Raw genomic sequence first — 23091 nt, 5'->3', positions numbered from 1 at the left:
ACCCTAGAAAACCCTAGATAACTCTAAAAACCATAAATAACACTAGAAAAAACCATAAAAAACCCTAGAAAAATCATAAAAAACCCTAGAAAACCCTAAAAACCATAGAAAACCCTTGAAAACCTTTGAAAATCCTAGAAAAACCATAAAAATCCTAGAAAAGCCTAGATAACCCTAAAAAATCCTAGAAAATCCTAAAAAATTTTAGAAAAATCATAGAAAACCATAAAAAAAATCTAGAAGATCATAGAAAACTGTAGAAAAACCATAGAAAATCCTAGAAGATCCAAAAAAATCCTAGAAAACCGTAGAAATCCCTAGAAATACCTAAATAACACTAGAAAATCTTTGATAACCCTAGAAAACCCTAAAAAAATCTTAGAAAACAATAGAAACCCTAAAAACCCTAGAAAATCTTAATAAATCTTAAAAAATCCTAAAAAGTCCTAGAAAACCCAAGAAAACCCAAGAAAAACCTAGAAAATTCAAGAAAATAATAGATAAATCTTAGAAAACTGTAGAAAATCTATAAAACCCAAGAAAAATCCTGAAAAATTCTAAAAACCAAAAAACACCCTTGAAAGTCCTAAAAACTCTAGAAAATCCTAGAAAAAACCTAAAAAACACATGAAAACTCTAAAAGACCTAAAAAAACATTAGAAGATTCTAAAAAACCCTAGATAACCCTAGAAAATCTTAGAAAAACATAAAAAATCCTAGAAAACCCTAGATAACCCAAGAAAAATCTTAGAAAACACTAGATAACCCTAGAAAACCTTAGAAAATACAAAAAACCTGAAAAACCCCTAAAAAAACATAGAAAATCCTAAATAAATTCCTAGGAAACCCTAGAAAATACAAAAAAATCCTAGAAAATCCTAGAAAACCTTAGATAACCCAAGAAAATCCTAGAAAAACCCTAGAAAATCCTAAAAATGCTAAACACCCTAGAAAAACCCTAGAAAACCTAAGAAAAAATCTAGAAAACCCTAGAAAACTCTAAAAAACCTTAAAAAATCCTAGAACAAATAAAAAAAAACCCTAAAAAATTATTGAAAACTCTAAAAATCCTAAAAACCCTAGATAGACCTAGATAAAACCTAGAAAATCCTTGAAACCCCTCAAAAACTTAAGAAAATCCTAGAAAACCTAGAAAACACAAGAAAAACCCTAAAAAACATGAAAAAAAAGTCTAGAAAATCCTAAAAACCCTAGAAAACCCTAAAAAAACCTAGAAAATCCTAGACAACCATAAAAAACCCTAGAAAACTCTAGTAAAACCCTAAAAAAACCCTAGATAATACTAGAGAACCCTAGAAAACCTTAGATAACCCTAGAAAATCCTAGAAAAATCCTAAAAAACCATAGAAAAACCTAGAAAACTCTAAAAAACCCTACATAATATCATTTGCAACATCCATGTATAGGTCTCCAACATTCATTAAAAGTTTTCACCTATCGTATTTTAATCTACATTATTACTTAATAGACCAAAAATTACAGCAGGTAGATAGCTTTTTGTCATCTTCCGAAGCAATCACTCAATATTTCCTCACAACATCCTTCATTATTTTCCTTCCATCTTTTGTTATATGTCCATTCCCTTTGTAGCATTTAGCAACATGATACATATATAGAGATATCTTTTAATTTAGTCATCACAATGTATTTTTAGATTCCCTTTATATAAATGAATATCTCAACTTTTCTTTCTTCCTTCTTTCTTTCTCTTTTTATTTCTTTCTCTTTTTTTGCTTAACTCATTTTCTTCCTTGACATCTTTGGATTGAAATTATTAATTTTGTTTAAATCCAAAATGGGACGAAAGTGATCCTAGAGATAGTGTTTCTTCGACTTCTCAACTTTTTTCAATGGATAATAATATTCTGTGTGATCTTATATATTTCAATTAACAAATTAACATAGACAATAATAAAAGACAGGAATATAGTTGGTCTAACAAGCAGTCATCAATTGCATAGCTATAAAAGAGTCTCATTACGTGAATAAAAGATAAATTGAGAATTGAAAACAATCATATGCAAGACACTTATTACATTGTATTTAATGAAGATGGATTAGTGAACTAAAATGGTAAGCAAAATCGAAGCAAACTAAGGCCTTCATTCTTCCATTTGTCTTTAATTAAATTCAAATCACAAGCAAATTAAGGCCCCAGAATGTTAGCTAGTTCATTCTTTTATAAAGCAGCAAGGTTTAATCATACACAGAAAAATTAAGCCTCTATTTGGAAAGAACACATCACACATACTAAAAAGCTCTCATAAATTGCATAAAGTTTAATCACACTGTATCTTTATCTCATATAGAGGCAACCCAGAACTATCTTAATAAAAAAGATAGATAAACAAAGAAATTTAAAAATTGAACTAATCCATATTCTGAACTGATCAAGTCATCAATATTCAATAATCAATTAATCAAAAATCAAGAGATGCACAGAAAAGTAGAAGAAAAAATACGTCATCAATGTCCATTTTATTAAGCAAATTCTTGTGCCAAAACTCTATCATTCGAGAAAATGACACAAAAAAATCATACACAATACCATAGTTTAAAAATAAATAAATTCAATTCACAGAGGAAGAGGAAAAAATATTTAGATAAAATCAAACAAGAGACACAAATTTAGGTTCCAGATTGAGAAATGACAACAAATAGAAGATAAAGAAGGAGAACGCATACCTAATTTTCTGAAGGAAGGAGACGTTCGTTGCAGTGCTGGCAGCAGAGTTTGCAGGCGGCGGCGGAGGCTGCTAGTGGATAGAATAGCGGTGGTGTGCATAGAGAAAGCAAAAGGTTGGAGAGAGAGTACAGAGTAGAGAGCACAACAGCAGCGAAGAGAGGAGTAGAGAGCAGATCGGCATCGAGCTCAAAGGTTGCAGCCTCAACAGCAATAGTAATGGTGTACAATGAAGAGATCAGAGGGATGCTGGAGAACGAAGTGGCTGCCATTCTGGTCTATGACAGGGTGAGAGACTGAGGGGTTGTGGAAGAAGAATATTGCATATTTGAAAGTAGTGGGTATTGTTGGGTAAGCAAAGAGAAAATGGGATGTCATAGTCGTTGAGGTATTTTTTGGGGGGTTTGTCACTCATGTATTAATTTGAAGTCTTTAGATTTTTCATTTTTGTTAATAGTTTATTAGTTTAACAATATTTCTTTATATTTAAAGATCAAATTAAAATTATGATTAAAAATCAAATATTTCAAATTTAAACAATAAAATTTAAGAGGCTAAATTAGAATAAATTAAAATAGTTTGAATACCTTACGAATAAACTATGTAAAAATATGACAAATTAGAGGATTGGAAATTGAGTATGACTAACTTACATCCTATATATGTATATGTTATAAAAATATGTTATACGTGGGTATTAAACCAAGGATCTCTCACTTAGAGCAAAACCCTAAAAAATACCCTAGAAAATCCTAAAAAATCCTAGAAAACTCCTAGAAAACCCTAAAAAACCCTAAAAAATCCTGAAAAATCCTAGAAAACTTTAAAAAACTCTAGAAAATCCTAAAAAAACCTAAGTACCTAACAAACCCTAGAAAACCCTAGAAAATCCCTAAAAAATCCTAGAAAACCCTAGATAATCCTAGAAAATCCTAGAAAATCCTAAAAAACACTAGAAAACCCTAGAAAACAATAGAAAAATCCTAGAAAACCTTAGAAAAATCTAGAAAATCCTAGAAAAAATCTAAAAATCCCTCTAGTCGATGAAAAATGCAAGGAAGGAAGAGAAGCAAACATCTTGCTGGCACTAAACTCTGTTATCGAAGGAGGGGAGCTTCTAAAGCGTACACGAAAAGGTATCCTTAAAATATTTATAGCAATTGAAGTAAATTAAAATAAATGGCAAATGCACATAGAAGTTTATATTTATAACACAAAGTATCCCTTTCTTTCTGAATGTCAAATGCAGGAGATCTTCACTGGAAGCAAGTATTTTTCAATATGAATTCAAATTTACAGGTAATTGCTAGAAGACACTCAAAAATCCATCAAAAAATAATAGGCATAGGAGATAATCATAACCACTGATTTTGTTAATATCTCCAATTAAATAGTTACATGGAATGTTCTAACAAAATTACAACAGGTTATAGCAAAAATGAAGAGCAAGCACATGGCAGGAACATTCACCAAAAAGAAGAAATGTAAGCTCAAAGTTTCATTCATAACTATTCTTTCCCACAATCTAAAAACCAATGCTTTAAGGTATGGCCTATAAAATCGCAGGTATAGTCACCGGAGTCTGCAGTGATGTCCAAGCTTGGCCAGGAAGAGAGAAAGAAGACTTAATAGAAAAGAGGGCATATTTCGGAATTAAAACTGCAGAAAGGATAATAGAGTTTGAATGTGAGAGTAAAAGAGACAAACAGTTCTAGCTTGATGGGATTCAGTATATGTTGAATTGCCATGCCAAAGCGGCATAAATATAAACAGAAAATAAGAAAAAATAAAATGGCTGATATGGGGTTGCTTTTTCTACTTCTCTTTTACTTTTACTTTGTGAGATGCTTATAAAGATGTACATTTGATAGAATAACTGTAAGATTTCGCCAAGGACTATGACAGAGTACAATGATTTCAATGAAGAGGCATAGGATCTAGAACCGTTACATTGTCACTCTAATTCCTTCAGGAAATCAGCATTATCAACAAAAGCCTGCATAAGTAATACACAAGTCAAACTTTAAAATACAATAAGATGGTATCATTCTATGCCAAAGTCTCGGGTATAAATGAAAGGAGAACTCAGATGATAGGTATAGAGAAAAAGAAGTAGTGGTAAATAATATTTTGAGTTATGTTAGGTGTACATATCTTGCATCGCAAGTCATCCGACTCACCCCGTTCAACCGTGGATAGTGTGAGTCGGCATGGTGTTTAAAATAAAATATATTTGCCTAGTATTTCTCACGTTATTTCACATATGATTCATTCCTCTCTAATTACATATCAAACACAAACCACCCATGAATTCATCAACATAGTTGACCAGGTTGAAGTCTTAGAAGAAGCACATAATAAATCCCATACAATCAAATAGATGGAAAGGTTACGCATACCAATTTGCAACCATCAGGGTCCAAGGTCCAAGCAAACTGCTATCTTGGTGTTGATAACTGGCAGCGGCCCAGGTTCACGGATAATCTTGCCTCCACACAGTTTGATTGCTTCTACACTCTTATACACATCATTTGTGCCTATTGCAATATGTGCAAACACATAAATGAGTTGCATTCTAACAGTAAGATATAGAAAATAGACACGGAGAACACCACAAAAATCAATAAAATCACTTTCGAAAATGGAAAATAAATAGTATCTACCTGTCCATAGCCATTTCCTTTGTCATAATTAGTGATTCCGTAGATATATGTAAGTTCTAGAACAATGTTCTTATCTTCAGGACCATACCCCATTGTGGCAACTGTATTCTATAAACCAATCAGAATCAATGACAATTGATAGCTAAAAATCGATAAAATCATGTTTTTTGTTTTTACTTTTTTTCTTCACAAAATCTAATAAGCAAATGTTACTGAAAATGAAAACAGAAACCAAACAAGCCAACTTGCGCATGATATTAATAATTGCCACCAGCATAAGTTTACCTTGTGCTCAGGATTGTCTTTCCTATGCAGAGGTTGCATGCCAATAGCCTTTTGAAATCCATAAAAACAAAGAAAAAATATTAATACATGAAAGAAAGATGGAATTCACTTCATGAAAGAACCTTTCACATTTTCATCCTAACAGGAGTAGAAAACACTCACTTTCTGATAGAAGACTATGGCATGGTCAAGATCACCTACACGAAGTGACACTTAGCATAGGGGTTCGGAAGTAAGTCCTCTTTCCAAGAGCTCAAATTCATAACCATCAGGATCTTGGATGAAAGAAGTTACTGTGCTGCCACCTTTGACAGGCCCTGGTTCCTTGATAACCTTTCCACCTTTTACTTTTATCAGATAAACTGCCTTGGCAGCCTAGAAATTGGAGTAAGGACAATAATCATCATAATTTAAGTCAGAAATTTGACAGAGACATGCAACATACATGAAAATTGAGCATCAATAAAAGGAAATGAACCAAAAACCACTCTTAAAAAGACCATTTAGTTTTTAACTTCCTGTGAGAATTTCATAGTTTGAAGATAACAACACACATTGATTAATTGGCTGGTGATGTTAGATAAGCTGGTAACTAATGTTCATGAAAAATATAAATTGGTTCTTAATGCACCAATGTGTTCAATTGGAGACTCTATTTGAATTTTAAGTTGCTGTTGCTTAGTTCTACAATATCAACAATCATGCTTTGTTTTCTAATTGTTCTATAATAGGAGCTTACATCTTCAACTACAACACCCAAATGACCAAACCCATTTCCAATGTCATACTTGTCCACTCCATAATCTACAATGATCAAGAAATACAAACAAGAAACATGAGAAGCACAAACTATTTTATGCTAAACAAAAGTTTGTATCTTGCACATCTAAACTCACTATAGGTAAGCTCAACTGTAAAATTGGAATCTTCAGGGCCATATCCAAGAAAAGGATTTGTGTATCTTTCTTCAGGTATATCACGTTTTCTCAACAGCTTCATGCCAAGGCACTTAGTGTAAAACCTAAATATATATACACATTCCAAAAATGTAATCAAGATTCAAGAATATAGTATAATAATTGCATTAATTTAGGGCAATTGAAGCATCATAGGTAGCATACTTTATAGTCTTATCCAAGTCCCCAACACGGTACACAACATGTAAGAATCTTCTATTGTCATTTTTGACCTATTCAAACAAGTTTTGCTTTGGTTGAATTAGATTCTTTGCTGTATTAGCCTCTGCTACTCTAAACAATTCTGAACCTTTTACACCAAATAACAGAGATTGGGACTATGGAATAGCTGAACAAATTGACATAACAATTCTGTTAATATAAACAGAGTGATAATATAATTAATTAACTCTAAGTATCAAATGGATAATAATAAAGCTTATGTGAATGGAGGTTAATTACCAAAAGGACCAGAAAGAAGGTGAAAGAGAGCTAGTCTTCTAGAAGGGTTAGGGTTGTAAGAGGAAATGCATATAGTGATAGAAGGGAAACTGAAAGAACAAGTTGTTGATAACATTAAGGATGAGGTCATGGCCATTGCCATTGCCATTTGGCAATGCTGCAAATTGCTAATGATGCTGGTTGCCTTGTTCTCTTCTTCCCGACTACCTAAACCAAACAGCTCTATCCACCATGCATCATGCATGGACAGTAATTATTGTTAACGGGCTTTTATTAGATTGGGCTTTAGCCCATTGTAACTACAGCGTTTCATAGAGTTTGGGCTTTTATTTACATCATTGAGTCTGCTCGTTTTAATTTTCTTTCATCAATTCATTCGGCAAAACCTTTATATAAAAATTCAGTCTTAAATTTCCAAATTGCGCATATTTATTATTTACCATCGTGATTTTGTTAGTATACAATACGTGTTGAATCTCAAAAAGAAAGAAAAACATATTGACAAATTGAACCACTAGTTTTGTTAGTATTCGATGATTATTTTAACTTTTAGAAAAAAAAGGGTATCGTTGGCATGAATTTTGAGTTGTAAAATGCATGTTCCTACAATCTATGTACAAAACAAAACCACATGGTAAAATACAATGATGTGGTTCTTTTTAGAATAACAAAAGAAGTTTATGCAAGAATTGGCCTAGTTTATTACCATTGCAACTTGGGGGTAGATGGGGGAAGAAGGTTGAAGATACAGACTAAAAACAAGGATTGAAGATGTATAATTTTTAAGGTAAAGTATATTTTTTGTTCTTGAAATTTGTTAAAAATTTTAAAAATATTCTTAAGTTTTAATTTGTTTCAATTTTATATTTAATTTTTTCGATTTGCATCAATTTTATCCTTATTCCAAATTTTTTTATCAAACTATGGTCAACACTATTTTTTTTTCAATTTTACCCTTCAAAATCTATTCACTTTCATCATTTCCAAAATATTATTTTCTCTCTCTTCCAAATACCCCATCACCAAACCCCTTACCACTACCGCCACTATTATCATCATATCTTCCCCTTAATCTTATTTCTAAACAGAATAAAGAAAAGAAATCGAAAAATCTCAATAAACTGATTCAAAAAAATAAAAATGGCAGAAGATTATAACCTTCATAATCAAGAACAAGAACAACAACAATAACCCACCAAGTTGCTCCAATTCAGAGACTCACTTCAACCCGAGTTAATGCAGTTCTTTGTACTTTGCAGCTCGAAAATTCCCGTGAGAAAATTAAAGACAAGTTTAACAATTTGAATGGACAAAGAATCGCACAACAACGAAGTGGGGACCGAACCTAAAAAGTTATTTGTTGAAAGGGACAGAAACTGAAGTCTCAGCATCTTCCCTATTTGTTGAAGGGAATAACCCTCCGATGGAATTCTTCTCGGCGTTGACGTGAACGTGGTTGATGGTGACCGGAATCCAAGGGTTTTCTAGGGTTATCTAGGATTTTCTAGGGTTTTTAGGGTTTTCCTAGGGTTATCTAGGGTTTGCTAGGTTTTTTCTAGGGTTTTCTAGGATTTTTTAAGGATTTTTTGAGTTTCTAGGGTTTTTTATAGTTTTCACAATTTTTAGGGTTTTTCTAGGATTTTCTAGATTTTTCTAGGGTTTCTCTATTATTTTCTAGCGTTTTTTAGGATTTTTCTAGTATTTTCTAGGATTTTCTAGGATTTTTCTAAAGTTTTCTAAGGTTATCTAGGGTTTTCTAGGGTTTTTTAGGGTTTTCTAGGGTTTTTTAGGATTTTTTAGAATTTTTTAGGATTTTTTAGGGTTTTCTAGGGTTATCTAAGATTTTCTAAGGTCTTTTAGAGTTTTCTAGGATTTTCTATGTTTTTCTAAATATTTTTTTCTCTTACTCTGTGAATTGAATTTATTTATTTTTAAACTATTGTATTTTGTATGATTGTTTTGTGTCATTTTCTGGAATGATAGAACTTTGGCACTAGAATTTGCTGAATGGAATGGACATTGATGGCGTGTTTCTTCTTCTACTTTTCTGTGCATCTCTTGATTTTTGATTAATTGATTATTGAATATTGATGATTTGATCAGTTAAGAATATGGATTAGTTCAATTTTTAAATTTCTTTGTTCATCTACCTTTTTTATTAGACTAGTTCTGGGTTGCCTCGTTATGAGATGAAAATACAGTGCGATTAAACTTTATTCAATTCAGTGAGAGTTTTTTAATATTTGTGATGTGTTCTTCCCAAATAGAGGCTTAATTTGCTTGTGTATGATTAAACCTTGCTGCTTTATAAAAGAATGAACTAGTTAACATTCTAGGGCCTTAATTTGCTTGTCATTTGAATTTAATTAAAGACAAATGGAAGAATGAAGGCCTTAGTTTGCTTCGGTTTTGCTTACCATTTAGGTTCACTAATCCATCTTCATTAAATACAATGTAATAAGTGTCTTGCATATGATTGTTTACAATTCTCAATTTGTCTTTTATTCATGTAATGAGACTCTTTTATGGCTATGCAATTGATGACTGCTTGTTAAACCAACAATATTCTTGTCTTTTATTATTGTCTATGTTAATTTGTTAATAGAAATATATCAGATCACACAGAATATTATTATTCATTGAAAAAGTTGAGAAGTTGAAGAAACACAGTCTCTGGGATCACTTTCATCCCATTTTGGATTAAAAAAAATGAATAGTTTACAATAAAAAGATTTCAATGAAGAAAATAAGTTAAGCAAAAAAAGAGAAAGAAATAAAAAGAGAAAGAAAGAAGGAAGAAAGAAAGTTGATATATACATTGATATAAAGGACATCTAAAAATATATTGTGATGACTAAAAGATATCTCTATATATGTATCATGTTACTAAATGCTACAAAGGGAATGGACATATAACAAAAGATGGAGAAAAAATAATAAAGAATGTTGTGAGAAAATATTGAGTGATTACTTTGGGAGATGACAAAAAGCTATCCATCTACTGTAATTTTTTGTCTATTAAATAATAATGTAGATTAAAATGACGATAGGTGAAATCTTTTAATGAATGTTGGAGACCTGTATCTGAATGTTGCAAATTATATTATGTAGGATATTTGTGTCTTTATTTATAGTCTATTGTAGACATAGTTATCAAACCCGGCTCAACTCGGCCGATTCGACCGAAAACCCGATCACCCGGTCACCTGACTAGATCGAGCCACTCATTGAACCGATTGTGCAACAGACCTGGTTCGACCCGACGGGTTTTCGTGAAACCCGATGACCCAGCTGATTAATTTAACCCGGTCCAGGTCGTTTTTTTTTTCTTCTTAATACCTGAAACGGCGTCGTTTCATAACCCTCTCCTCCCCTTCCCCTTTCGATGAAACTCTATGCCCAAATGCCAAATCTAAGACTCTTGAATCTTTGTGCTCTCTCCGTCTCTAGCTCGGCAGTCAGAACTCAGTACTCAATAGTCCCTCTCTCATCTCTCCCCTCACCTCGACAGTCGTCACTCTCAGTCTCTCACGGCCTCACCTCATCGCTCTCTCAGTCCCCCACCTCATCCACTCACCTTGGTCGTCGTCACGGTCCCATGCCCCTGTGCTCGCTTCGCTGGCGGCAGAAGCAAATGGAACCGCATCTGGTCCCTCGGGTGGTGGTGGTGGTAATCTTCTTGCTTCTCACAGTCTCTATCTCACACCTGGTCTCGATCTCTCCCTTCCCTACGCTATTCATCGCTGGTAACAGAGCCAACAGATCCTAGTGGGCTGGTCTTCGTTGTCGTCTTCTTGCTTTGAGCCTTGCCGTCAGCTTCTTCCTCGCCATCAGCTTCTCCTTCGCTGTCAGATTCCTTCGTGCAACCCGATTTGGTGAGTTCCCCCTGTTCTTTCTGTTTCAATTTTTTTGCTGCATCACTGCACTTTGATTTTGTTGCCAAAATAATTTGTTGCTGAAAGTTGAATGTGTTGATGAAATTTGTTATATCATAGTTTATGTTTTTGTTGCTGCCTGAAAGTTATCATAGTTATCATAGCTGAATTTGTTGCTAGAACTCTAGAAGTAGAATTTGTTGTTAAGTTGAATTTGATGCTGAACCTATCATAAATGTGGTTGTTGCTAGAAATAGAATTTGTTACTGGATAACTGACTTGAGTTGAATTTGTTACTGAACCTTCTTGTTGTGTTGCTTAAAAAATGCTAAATCTTTTGTTGCTGTATGTTAAGGGATAAGAGATAAGAGAGTTAGTCAATAACAAAATCAGTTTGGTACAGTTAGTTAGGGTTTGTTATTCTGATGTCTGATCTTTTTCTCTTTTTCAATTCTGTTATAAATAAAGCTCTTGCATCTCTCTAAGAGGTGTGTAGAATTGATTCATTGATGGAGGAATAAGATGAAGTTAATTCAGTTCACTAGTTTCTTGTACCTCTCTCTTCAAACTCTTCTTTCTCTATTTCAGATGTTCTGCATAACATCATAATGCAGTGTTTCTTATGGAAGATATAGATGCAAATCAAAGTGAGGAAAATGTTGATCAAGCTCCAAATTTGTCCTATGAAGATATAGATGTCGATTTTAAGATCACTTGGACTTGATTATCGATTATGTTATCTTTTGCTTACTCTTGTTTATTTAAATAAAGAAAGTATTTTGTACTAGAAACTAGTTTATTATCTCTTTTTCATCATTAGTTGTCTAAAAATTAACATTTGATTATTATTATTATTATTATTATTATTATTATTATTATTATTATTATTATTATTATTATTATTATTATTATTATTATTATTATTACTATTATTATTATTATTATTGTAAAGACTTGCATTTTAAGTTTTAATATGTAATTTTAATTTCATTTATATAATTTTATATTTTTTAAATTATGACCGGGTCAACCGAGTGAATCAGTGACCCATCGGTTGAACCAGACCGGGTGGATTGCCGATTCAGTTCTGATAACTATAATTGTAGATTTGTAGCCCTTTTTTCTTACTATATTAGTTTTAGTATATTAAAGGCAAAATTTCCAAGGCGTAGAGTGAAGAAAATGGTCAAACAATCAACTCAATTGAAGGAACTTAAAACCCAAACGCAGCAACCTCAATTCAAAGAGCTTGAAATCGAAGGTACAGCAAAATCAAATAACAAATTTCTTGATCAGCATAAAGTTTTCACTATTTATTTATTTTTATTAAAACTCTACCTGTGTGTTTGTGGCAGTGGAGCGTCAAATCAGTGCAATTAAGGTGGTTCGTGATGTTGAGATTGAGCGATTGTTGATGGAACTTCGTTTGGTTCCGTCGTGTTTCAGTGAGGAACAGCTCCGGAAGCCAATGCTGCAGGTCTTCGAAGAAACCTTACCGAATCCCTCAATTGTGAAAGATGAAGGGAATGGAAAATTTGATGTGAAGTAGAAAGAGAGAGGGAGCAGAATGTCCACGACTTGTGGTGGTGTAGGAAGAGATTTGCACGCTTCTCTGTTCTAGAGGCTTTCGATTGCTTTTCCTTCGGAATGTCCTTTTTCGGTTCCTTAGTTTGGTGGTTTTGAATACTCTAGCAATACTGGTAGTGTTTAGTTTTCTCTTTCGATTTAACTCATTTCATATCTGAATTAAAGTTTCCTAAATTGAATTAAAAAAAATGGAAATGTATGTTACGAAACATACTATTGTTTTGTGCCCCTTAAAATGTTTGAGTTCCTTCAATTTTGAACGATTTTACTATAGATATTATAGTTCTTATACATTTTGGCATAGATTGTAGTTGATACCTGTTAGTTTACTTCTTTGTTGGTAGGGAGAACCGGATTTCTTGGTGATGAAAATCTTCATTTTAAGGACTTTGTATGTTCTCTATCTTCTCTGTGCACTTTGATTAATTGTATTTTGTAACATCCTTAGCTGGCTTGTTTGGGTCACTTACATAGGACTTGATGCGACATAAAATTGGGGGTAGCTGTGTAGGAGCAGCATTAATATAGCACTTCCATTCTCATTTCCATCATGTGCTGAAGCATCCATGAATTGATTTGAATGAGAAATGTTGCTATTCATTTAGGATCCTTTCATGTGCAGATGGAAGAGAACTTGCCTCTATTACTAGTTTCATTGCATACGCTGCTAAATCTATTATGACTAACTTAAACAGCTTGCAAATAAAAACTAATTAGTGATTGCAATGTATTGTGATAATATGAATTGATTGAATATCTGTTACATAGGTTTTTGAGGAGCCATGTGAAGCTCAGACTCTCACAAGTCAAGAAGGTCTTCAGACTCCCAATGTCCGAATTTTCTCCCTTTATTTTTTACCTTCTGTTTTTTATGGATGACTTTATGAACTCTAGTATTCATTGCTGAGGCTATTTTTTAAACAGTTGTGATTGATTTGGCTTTGTTGCCTTTTGCAGGTGAGTAGTCAGCGCTTGTCTGTTGGGATGACACCTAAAACCCTTAGGCTGCCGAAACCTAGCGAGATGCTTCTCTCTGTCCATGGATCACCTTTTGGTGTTTACAAGGAAAATAACATGGAAGCTATATATGGTATGAAGCAAATGTTCTATTTGAAACTATTGCTATATCTTGTTCATTTAGTTTCCTTGTTGCATGAAGAGATACTTTTCTAAAAATAAACTACCAAGAATGGTACTCGAAAGTTTATGCCGCTAATAAAAATAACCTAGAAAGATAACAAATAAGCTCCAAAAGATTTAAAAAGTGAGAAAACTAACCGGATATTAGTTATATTTTTTTCATAAAATACTTTAGATATTAGATTTCGATGCGATTTTTTGTAAGTATTATTAGAAAAATGAGACTTTGTCATAGTTAAAATTTGGTGATTTGTCAAGGAATTTTTTCAATGTTTTTTGTGAATGATTGAATTTAAAATAAAATGCACAAGTTGTTTACTAAATACAAAATTCCTTTATCATTTATGTAAAAAAAATATGATATTTTTGTTAATTTTGTCACGTTTTTAAATCTTTTGAGACTTCTTTGTCATTCATAGAAATCTTATTTGGTTATTTTTCATAGCGATATGAGTTTTTTGGTGCAATTTCGATAGTTTACCTTGTTCCTAATAGCATGTGAACTATTTTTAGCTCAATTTGTTAGTTACTTTATAAGCTAAGCTCTTAAGCCAGTGAGCTACTGAGCTTGAGCTAAAAATTTGAGCTCATTTATTAAATGAGTCAAACTTAACTTTGCTATGTTCCATGAGCAGGGTTTGGTAGAGTTGATGGAAGGTATACCGGTTCGGAATTCCACAAAATACTTCCGTTGTTAGTATAGCCCAACCGATAATCAATCCTCAATCCCAAATTAAGAAAGGGTGGTTGTCACAAGTGCTAACCGCAAATAAGAATGTAACCGGAGTATTTAGACTCTGGGTCGTCTCACGAAGAATGGGCAAGCATGTGCTTTAGCATTGATAAAAAATACGGGGTTGAGAATCATGGTAATGAAAATTAACTACCAAGCTTGTCATGCAAGAAATCTTAAAATGCAAGAAACTCTAAATTTAAGCAATTAACTAAATCAAGAACTAGCAACTAAGAATTTTGGTTTTTCAAATATGAATCAAAGGTACTCTTGACTAAGCATGGGAATTGGGGTCTCTATCCTTGTCTTCAACTATAATTAGCCAATTGTGACGAACCAAACTCACTAAGTCTACCTCAAAGAACCTTAAGTACGTAATATTTACTCCTAGGGTTGAGGTATGTCAAGTGGTTTGACCAATTTCAACACATAAGTCCCAACCAATCTACTAATTAGTAGTGGGTTGGTGTTAATGGGTGTCAATTTGGTCACTAAGGGTTCTCCAATCAACAATCCAATGAGACCCAATGACTCAAGGTCACCCAATTCTCATAACTTAGACCAAGAGTAAAAGAAACTACTCCATAATTAAAGCAAACATTTCATCAAACACATAGAATGCACTAACTAGAGACATGTTCAAATTACAATTAAATTGAGAATTATGAGGACCCACTAACAATCATTTATAGAAACTACACAATTAACACTAGCAATCACAAGAAGAATCAACATATTCATAGAAATCAACACCCACAATGTTCATGAATTGGGGTAGAAAATTGAAAAGCAACAAGACAACACAATCAAGATAAGATCTAAACAAAATAACACTAGAGGATTCAAATTGAGTAAACAAGAGTATCAAACAACAAGATCCAATCCAGTAATTTCACAATGGGAGATCAAAATCAAGCTAGATCTAGGGAGGAAGAAGGGTTCCCTCTCTAGATGAACAAAAACTACCCAAAAACTCAAAATGTGTCTAAGTGTCTAATGTGTGATCCCCCCTTGCTCCTACAATCCCTGGGTCATTTCCATGCAGAGCTAGCCTTCAATTGGGCCCCTCCCGGCCTCAGAAATCGCCAGCCACAATTTCATTAATGAGGTCACGTGCTGGTCACGACGCGTGCGCGCCAGGTGTGCGCGCGCACCGATGAGCTCCTGAATCCACGCGTACGCGCACGGTGCGTGTGCGCGCCGATGACGATTCTTCCAATGAGCGCGAGAGCGTTAGCTATATGCGAGTGGCCACAATAGTACGCATCCACGCGTGCGCGCCAGGTGCGCGTGCGCGTCGATGACTGAACTCCAAGGCTCCAAAGTTCCATGTTTCTTCACTTGTGCATGCTTCCTTCTCCTCTTCTAGACCAATCCTGCCCTGGAAACTCTAAAATCACTGAATAAACACGTCACGGCATCGAGTGGTAATAGAAGAGATCAAAATATAGCAATTCCAGCTCAAATAAGCATGTTTTCAATCACAAGGTCAAACACGGATGGAGATACAAAACCATGCAATTCAAGTGGATAAGTGCGGAAATATTGACAAAATCTTCTCAAATCAGCACAAGATAAACCACAAAATTAGGGTTTATCAAATCTCCCCACACTTAAACCATGCATGTCCTCATGCTAAAGATAAGAAGACCAAAGGATATAGGGAAAAGAGAGTTGTGGAATGGAACTAATGCAAATGCATCTACCTACTTGGTCAAGGGTGAATCTATCCTCCAAGAATATATGGGAATACATAGGGTTAAGGTGACATGATAGTCCAAGAATCCTACCAATTCAAAGCATCACAATGCGGTGAACATAACTTGCAAGATGTACGCTTGTGAAAGTCGGGAACAAGAAGTTGAGCATCGAACCCTCACCGGAAGTGTATCCGCTCTATTCGCTCAAGTGTATAGGGTTCGCCACTCAATTCCCTTCCAATCATGCTCTCCAAGATTTGTCCTTCATCTAACAATCAACAATTATTTTAATGCATGCATACAGTTATCATGAGGTCTTATTTTCAGTTGTAATGGGGCTAGGGTGAGGGTAAGGATGCATGTATGGCCAAGTGAGCTTAAGATTTGTATCTTTGATTAGCTTAGATCCTCACCTAAAACATACAATAACCTATGCAATTCTAATACATAACCTAGCTACCCAATTATCCACTTTTCCTCATGCTCATGTATTTCTCTTTAGTTCTTCATCTGCATGCATTGGTGATCATTGGCTTTGCCTTGGGGTAATTTGTCCCATTTTCATTGTTTCTTTATCTATGTTTTTGTCTCTTTTGTTTTTCTCTTTTTTTTTCTATTCTTTTTTTTTTTACATTCTTCCTTTTCTTTCTTTTTGTTTCTCTTTGCTTGTCCCCTTCTTTTTGGGGATTTTATGTACAAGAGTGCCAATGCATGCGGTCCAATCATTCAATACATAAGTATGTTCTTACCTCCCAAATTTTTTTTCATTATAATTACAAAAACCTACCTTTACATCTACCCAAGTTCCCAGGTATTCCCTCCCAATTGAATAACACACACCCTCACTCACCTAAGCTAATCAAGGATCCAATTCCAGGGACATTCATTGTTTTCTGCTTAGGGGTGTTGACGTGCTAAAATTAAGAACAAAAGGGATTATTATGGGCTCAAAATTGGTTAGCAATGGTAGATAAAGGTTAAGGCTATTTTGGGGAAGTGAAGTGACTATTGAAATGATAGCCTCAATCATGTAAATGCATTCATACACCAAATAAAGGACATATAGAGTCAGACAAAGCAATGATTACACTCATGGAAAGAGAATGTTCGCACACAAGAAGAAAAATAAGTAGTCATAAGATGTGACCACGTCATTAGGCTCAAGTCCCACAAGCTTGTGTTCTTAACTCAACAATCATGTTCCAAAGTACATTCTTCTAGCAAGTTTGTCACACAAAAATTTTTTTTTTCAATTAATTGGTAGGGTGCCCTAAAAATACATTTTCTCAGAAAAGGAAGTTATTACTTTGACCAAGTGTAAACTAACTATCATGCAAGGAGTATTCACAAGCAAAAGTTAACTAACATGCAATCTACTGACTAATCAAGAACATCCATGGGTGAGGAAGAGATGGTTACCCATGGAGATCGGTCGAACGACCTCCCCACACTTAGAATATAGCACGGTCCTCCGTGCTACTAGCAATGCGCAAAGGACGGTCGGGACTGGAACTAGCACTATCCTCTTCATCAGAGCTCCTGTCAGTTGGGTTCGAAGTGGATGTGAATATTTCGCGTTCCTTCAGTTTAGGGGTAACACAACGCAGAAGCTTCTTGATGTAAGTATAGCGGCGTTGGTTGCGCCACTCATATCTATCAATCTTTCGGTGGAGATCTTCAATTTGTTGATGGGTGGATCTTTGTGGTGGTAGTGATGATGATGTGGAAGGAAAAATAGGCTGCGGGGTAATGTCAAGGCTTGGGGTAGTCAAGGGAAGCTGTAAGTATCTCCCACTCGGGACTACATCGCCCTTGGCCGGAATTATAGCCTTCGTGTTCGTGGTCTCCCAAGGAACACCCGCTGCAGCGACTAAAGTAGATACCAATGCTGGTAATGGCAAATTACCCCGAGCATGGATTTGACTCATTGCTTGTTGGACAAGAAGTGGAATGTTCACCGGTCTCTCTGTGAGAACACACCAAACAAGCAAGGCAAGATCCGCCATGAAGGACGACTTGTGGGTGCTAGGTAGCACATAGTGGGAGAGGATCTGGGCCCAAGCTCTAGCTTCCACAGTAAGGTAACGAGCATCGATGCACTTGGGCTGCATCCGGAGTCGTCCTTGGGTCCAAAATGTCTCTGGCTCAGTGATGACTCGAAGAATCGAGTCCCAATCAAACCCAAACGCACTTCGCTGACGTAAGACCTCTTGGTATCCATCCATTTCCCTTGGTACCGGTAGGACATTAAGCACATGCTGAATAGCCTCTTCTGAAACCAGGACTTGCTTTCGGCGCACATATACTGGCTGAAGAGATGGGAGGTGGTAGTTGGTATAAAAATCTACCACCCAAGAGATTGACCTCTTGTGGTTTTCTCAGAAGAAAATCCCATCCTCGCCGCTCGATGCGGGGTAGGATATAATGGGCAATCTTGTCCGGAGGGGTGAGTAGATGCTCAGCATGATAGTTCCGATCAACCATGGCGGGGAACACAAGTTCACAGAAGCGGTTGGGGAACCTTGAAGAGTCCCTTTCCGGATTGCTCTTCTCTTTTTCATCAATAGGAGTGGATGCCTTCGCTTTCTTAGAAAGAGGTATGGCTTCTAGTGTAGGATGCGCCTTGGAGGATGACTTTTGGGGTGCCCTTTTTGTGGCCGGTTTTCTTGGTTCCTTCCCCTTTCCTTTTTTGGTGGCCATCTTGAAAAAGGAAAGAGAATGAAAAATATTAAACCCAAATAATCATCTCATGGAAAACATCATGCAAGTGAGAAGTAGTGCCCAGAGTAAATTGTGGATCTTGAAGATGCGACAGTTGCACATGTGATCAAGAACAACTAAAGAAGCATGGGTCACAACACTTAGCATGGGATGCAAGAGTGAATAATGCATGCAATGTGGCATGAGAAGAGTGCACTCAAGTATCCAAAAGAAAGAACCAGTCATGTGAAGTGAGCATTCAATTGGTGAGCATAAAGTAGAATGGCTCAATATGCTTGAAAGATGGCAAGTGAATGAGGAAGAAGCACTAAATTGCGGGTACAAGACCAAAACAAACCAAAATGGCATGTGTGCATTTCTTCGAACACTTGGCGTGCAACTAACAAGTAATGAGCAAATATAAGAAACTCACTCAATTAAAGCCTCAAAATGAAACATCAATCATCAACACAAGATCACTTACTTACAAAGTCATCAAATGACAACAACAAGATTTACTCAAGCAAATTAAAGTTTTAGTTCATCATCCATGGAGAAATAAGAAAGGAAAAATCAAATGGACAAGCAACAAGCAAATAAAAGTAAGAGAGAAATAAGAAGGTACTAAAAGAAGCATGCAACTAAAAGAAGAAAATGTGAAAAGAAAGTAAGAGATGAGAGTAGAAGAAGCAAAACCTTGAGAGGGAGAGAGAGGCAAGATGGGGTTCTTGCAAAAGGAGAAGAGGGGAAGAGAAATGTAGGGCCACCGGAGGTGGTGGTGGTTGCCAGTGGGTGACCAGAGACAATGTAAGTGAAGTATGGAAGAAGAGGAAAGAGTAAGTAGTGGAAGAAGAGAGAATTAGAAAAGAGATGAGAGGAGGGACGAAGCAGGGGCGCGCAGTTTAAAGCTGGGCTGCGTGGCCGGCGCGCGCGCGCATAGCGCGCTAGCGCACCGATAAGGGTTGGGCAAGGGACGCGTGCGCGTCCCTTGCACGTACGCGCTAAGATTGGCACGGGGTAGGCCCAGAGTAGGCCTAACTCTCTGGTTGTTGTACCAGAGTTGGCGTGCGGCATAAGCGACGCGGACACGCACAGTGCGCGTTCGCGCGTATGAAGAGGGTGGCGACCGACGCTGACGCGCCAGGTGCACTTGCGCGTCAGGTCGTGGGCACAGAGCAGGCACGACTTTGGCACAACTCTCTGATTTTTGTACCAGAGAGCTCAGAATACACACACGACGCACACGCACTGTGCGCTTGCGCGTCGATAACGAGACAGCAGGGTTGCGCGCAGGCGCCACGTACGCTTGCGCGTGGGCCGCCTGACATGAAGTGGGCACAAAAGAGGCACAACTCTCTGGTTTTTTATACCAGAGTATAAATGCACCACCGGCACGCACGCGCACGGCACGCTGGCGCGCGGATGCCCAATTTCCCCTTCTTTTTTTTTGTTTTTTTTGTTTTTTTTTAACAACACAGGAAAAAGAAAATGTAATTTAACATACTCTTGGCATACAATCAACTAGATAGGTTGAGAAAACACTCACAAAATCATACAACACTCAAGATGAAGTATTTCAACAACACAACCAACACAACAAAGATTGCCAAGGTTGACAAAATCCTAATGAGTATCACAACATTCAAACAAATTCAACTATACCTATCATATCAACATATATCAAAACAAGCTCAACAATCATAAAAAATCATGGAATTCACAAGTATCTAAGCTAGAAACAAGAAAGTATATACAAGAACGAACATACCACGGTGGGGTGTTGGTGCACGAATTGTGAATCACACTTTTCACAACTCGTACCACTAACCAACAAGTGCACTGGGTCGTCCAAGGTATACCTTACGTGAGTAAGGGTCGAATCCCACAGAGATTGTTGGTTTGAAGCAATCTATGGTTATTTTATAAATCTTAGTCAGGAAGTCAATTATATTTATCAGTTGAATTGCGAATAACCAAAAGAGCATAAATTAAAGGTTACTTGTTATGCAGTAATGGAGAATATGTTGGAGTTTTGGAGATGCTTTGTCTTCTGAATCTCTGCTTTCCTCTGTCTTCTGATTCACGCACGCATGTCCCCCTATTGCAAGCTGTGTGTAGGTGGATCACCGTTGTCAATGGCTACCATCCATCCTTCCAGTGAAAAGATTCCAAGTGCGCTGTCACCGCACGGCTGATCATCTGCAGGTTCTCAGTCATACCGGAATAGGATCTGCTATCCTTTTGCGTCTGTCACTACGCCCAGCACTCGTGAGTTTGAAGTTCGTCACAGCCATCCAATCCCAGAATCCTACTCGAAATACCACAGACAAGGTTTAGACTTTCCGGATTCTCATGAATGCCGCCATCAATCTAGCTTATACCACGGAGATTCTGGTTAAGGAATCTAAGAGATACTCATTCAATCAGATATAGAACGGAGGTGGTTGTCAGGCACACGTTCATGGTTTGAGGAAGGTGATGAGTGTCACAGATCATCACCTCTATCACAGTTAGGCGCGAATGAACATCTTAGATAGGAACAAGCGTGTTTGAATGGAAAACAGAAATACTTGCATTAATTCATCGAGACACAGCAGAGCTCCTCACCCCCAACAATGGAGTTTAGAGACTCATGCCGTCAAAGAGTACAAAGTTCAGATCTAAAATGTTATGAGATACAAAATAAATCTCTAAAAGTTGTTTAAATACTAAACTAGTAGCCTAGGTTTACAGAAAATGAGTAAACTGTAACAGATGGTGCAGAGATCCACTTCTGGGGCCCACTTGGTGTGTGCTGGGGCTGAGACTTAAGCAATTCACGTGCATAAGGCTGTTTTGGGCGTTCAACGCCAGGTTTGGATCCATTTCTGGCGTTGAACTCCAACTTTTGATCCTTTTCTGGCGCTGGACGCCAGAATTGGGCAGAGGACTGGCGTTGAATGCCAGTTTACGTCATCTATCCTTGTGCAAAGTATGGACTATTATATATTGCTGGAAATCCCTGGATGTCTACTTTCCAACGCAATTGGAAGCGCGCCATTTCAAGTTCTGTAGCTCCAGAAAATCCACTTTGAGTGCAGGGAGGTCAGAATCCAACAGCATCAGTAGTCCTTTTTCAGCCTGAATAAGATTTTTGCTCAGCTCCTTCAATTTCAGCCAGAAAAATACCTGAAATTACAGAAAAACATACAACTCATAGTAAAGTCCAGAAATATGAATTTTTTCCTAAAAACTAATAGAATTAAACTAAAAACTAACTAAAACATCCTAAAAACTATATGAAATTAACCCCAAAAAGCGTATAAAATATCCGCTCATCACAACACCAAACTTAAACTGTTGCTTGTCCTCAAGCAACTAGACAAATAAAATAGAAGACTAATAGGTTGAGAAGCAATAATATCTCAAAGTTTTTGAATGAAGCTCAGATTCTAATTAGATGAGCGAGGCTAGTAGCTTTTTGCTTCTGAACAGTTTTGGCATCTCACTTTATCCATTGAAGCTCAGAGTGATTGGCATCTATAGGAACTCTGAATTCAGATAGTGTTATTGATTCTCTTATTTCAGCGTGATGATTCTTGAACACAGCTATTTTATGAGTCTTGGCCGTGGCCCTAAGCACTTTGTTTTCCAGTATTACCACCGGATACATAAATGCCACAGACACATAACTGGGTGAACCTTTTCAGATTGTGACTCAGCTTTGCTAAAGTCCCCAATTAGAGGTGTCCAGAGTTCTTAAGCACACTCTTCTTTTTGCTTTGGACCTTGACTTTAACCGCTCAGTCTCAAGTTTTCACTTGACACCTTCACGCCACAAGCACATGGTTAGGGACAGCTTGGTTTAGCCGCTTAGGCCAGGATTTTATTCCTTCTTGGCCCTCCTATCCACTGATGCTCAAAGCCTTGGGATCCTTTTTATTACCCTTGCCTTTTAGTTTTAAGGGCTATTGGCTCTTTGCTCTTGCCTCTTGGTTTTAAGAGCTTTGGCTTTTTCTGCTTGCTTTTTCTTTTTCTTTCTATTTTTTTCGCTACTTTTTCTTGCTTCAAGAATCATTTTTATGATTTTTCAGATGATCAATAACATGTCTCATGTTCATCATTCTTTCAAGAGCCAACATATTTAACAGTCTTAAGCAACAAATTCAAAAGACATATGCACTGTTCAAGCATTCATTCAGAAGACAGAAATCATTGCCACCACATTTAACTAATTAGAATTTCTCTTATTAAAACTCGAAATTTTATTGCCTCTTATTCAAAAGATCTACTACTTTATTCATGTT

General features: G+C 36.2%; 1 long non-coding RNA gene and 1 pseudogene across 1 annotated transcript in view; one reads left to right on the top strand and one right to left on the bottom strand.

The window, feature by feature from the left end:
* Positions 1-4658: 4658 nt before the first annotated feature.
* On the bottom strand, positions 4659-10716 carry LOC140177167 (probable lactoylglutathione lyase, chloroplastic; annotated as a pseudogene).
* Positions 10717-13525: 2809 nt separating this feature from the next.
* LOC140177250 (uncharacterized) overlaps positions 13526-23091 on the top strand; it is a 28454-nt gene continuing 18888 nt past the window's right edge. Inside the window, exon 1 of the long non-coding RNA XR_011869076.1 lies at positions 13526-13622. This is a non-coding gene — a long non-coding RNA (uncharacterized lncRNA). The remainder of the gene's footprint in view (positions 13623-23091) is intronic.

This window comes from Arachis hypogaea, chromosome 12, assembly GCF_003086295.3.
Source record: "Arachis hypogaea cultivar Tifrunner chromosome 12, arahy.Tifrunner.gnm2.J5K5, whole genome shotgun sequence".
Classification (NCBI taxonomy): domain Eukaryota; kingdom Viridiplantae; phylum Streptophyta; class Magnoliopsida; order Fabales; family Fabaceae; genus Arachis; species Arachis hypogaea.
This window is presented reverse-complemented; position numbering and strand designations above follow the sequence as displayed.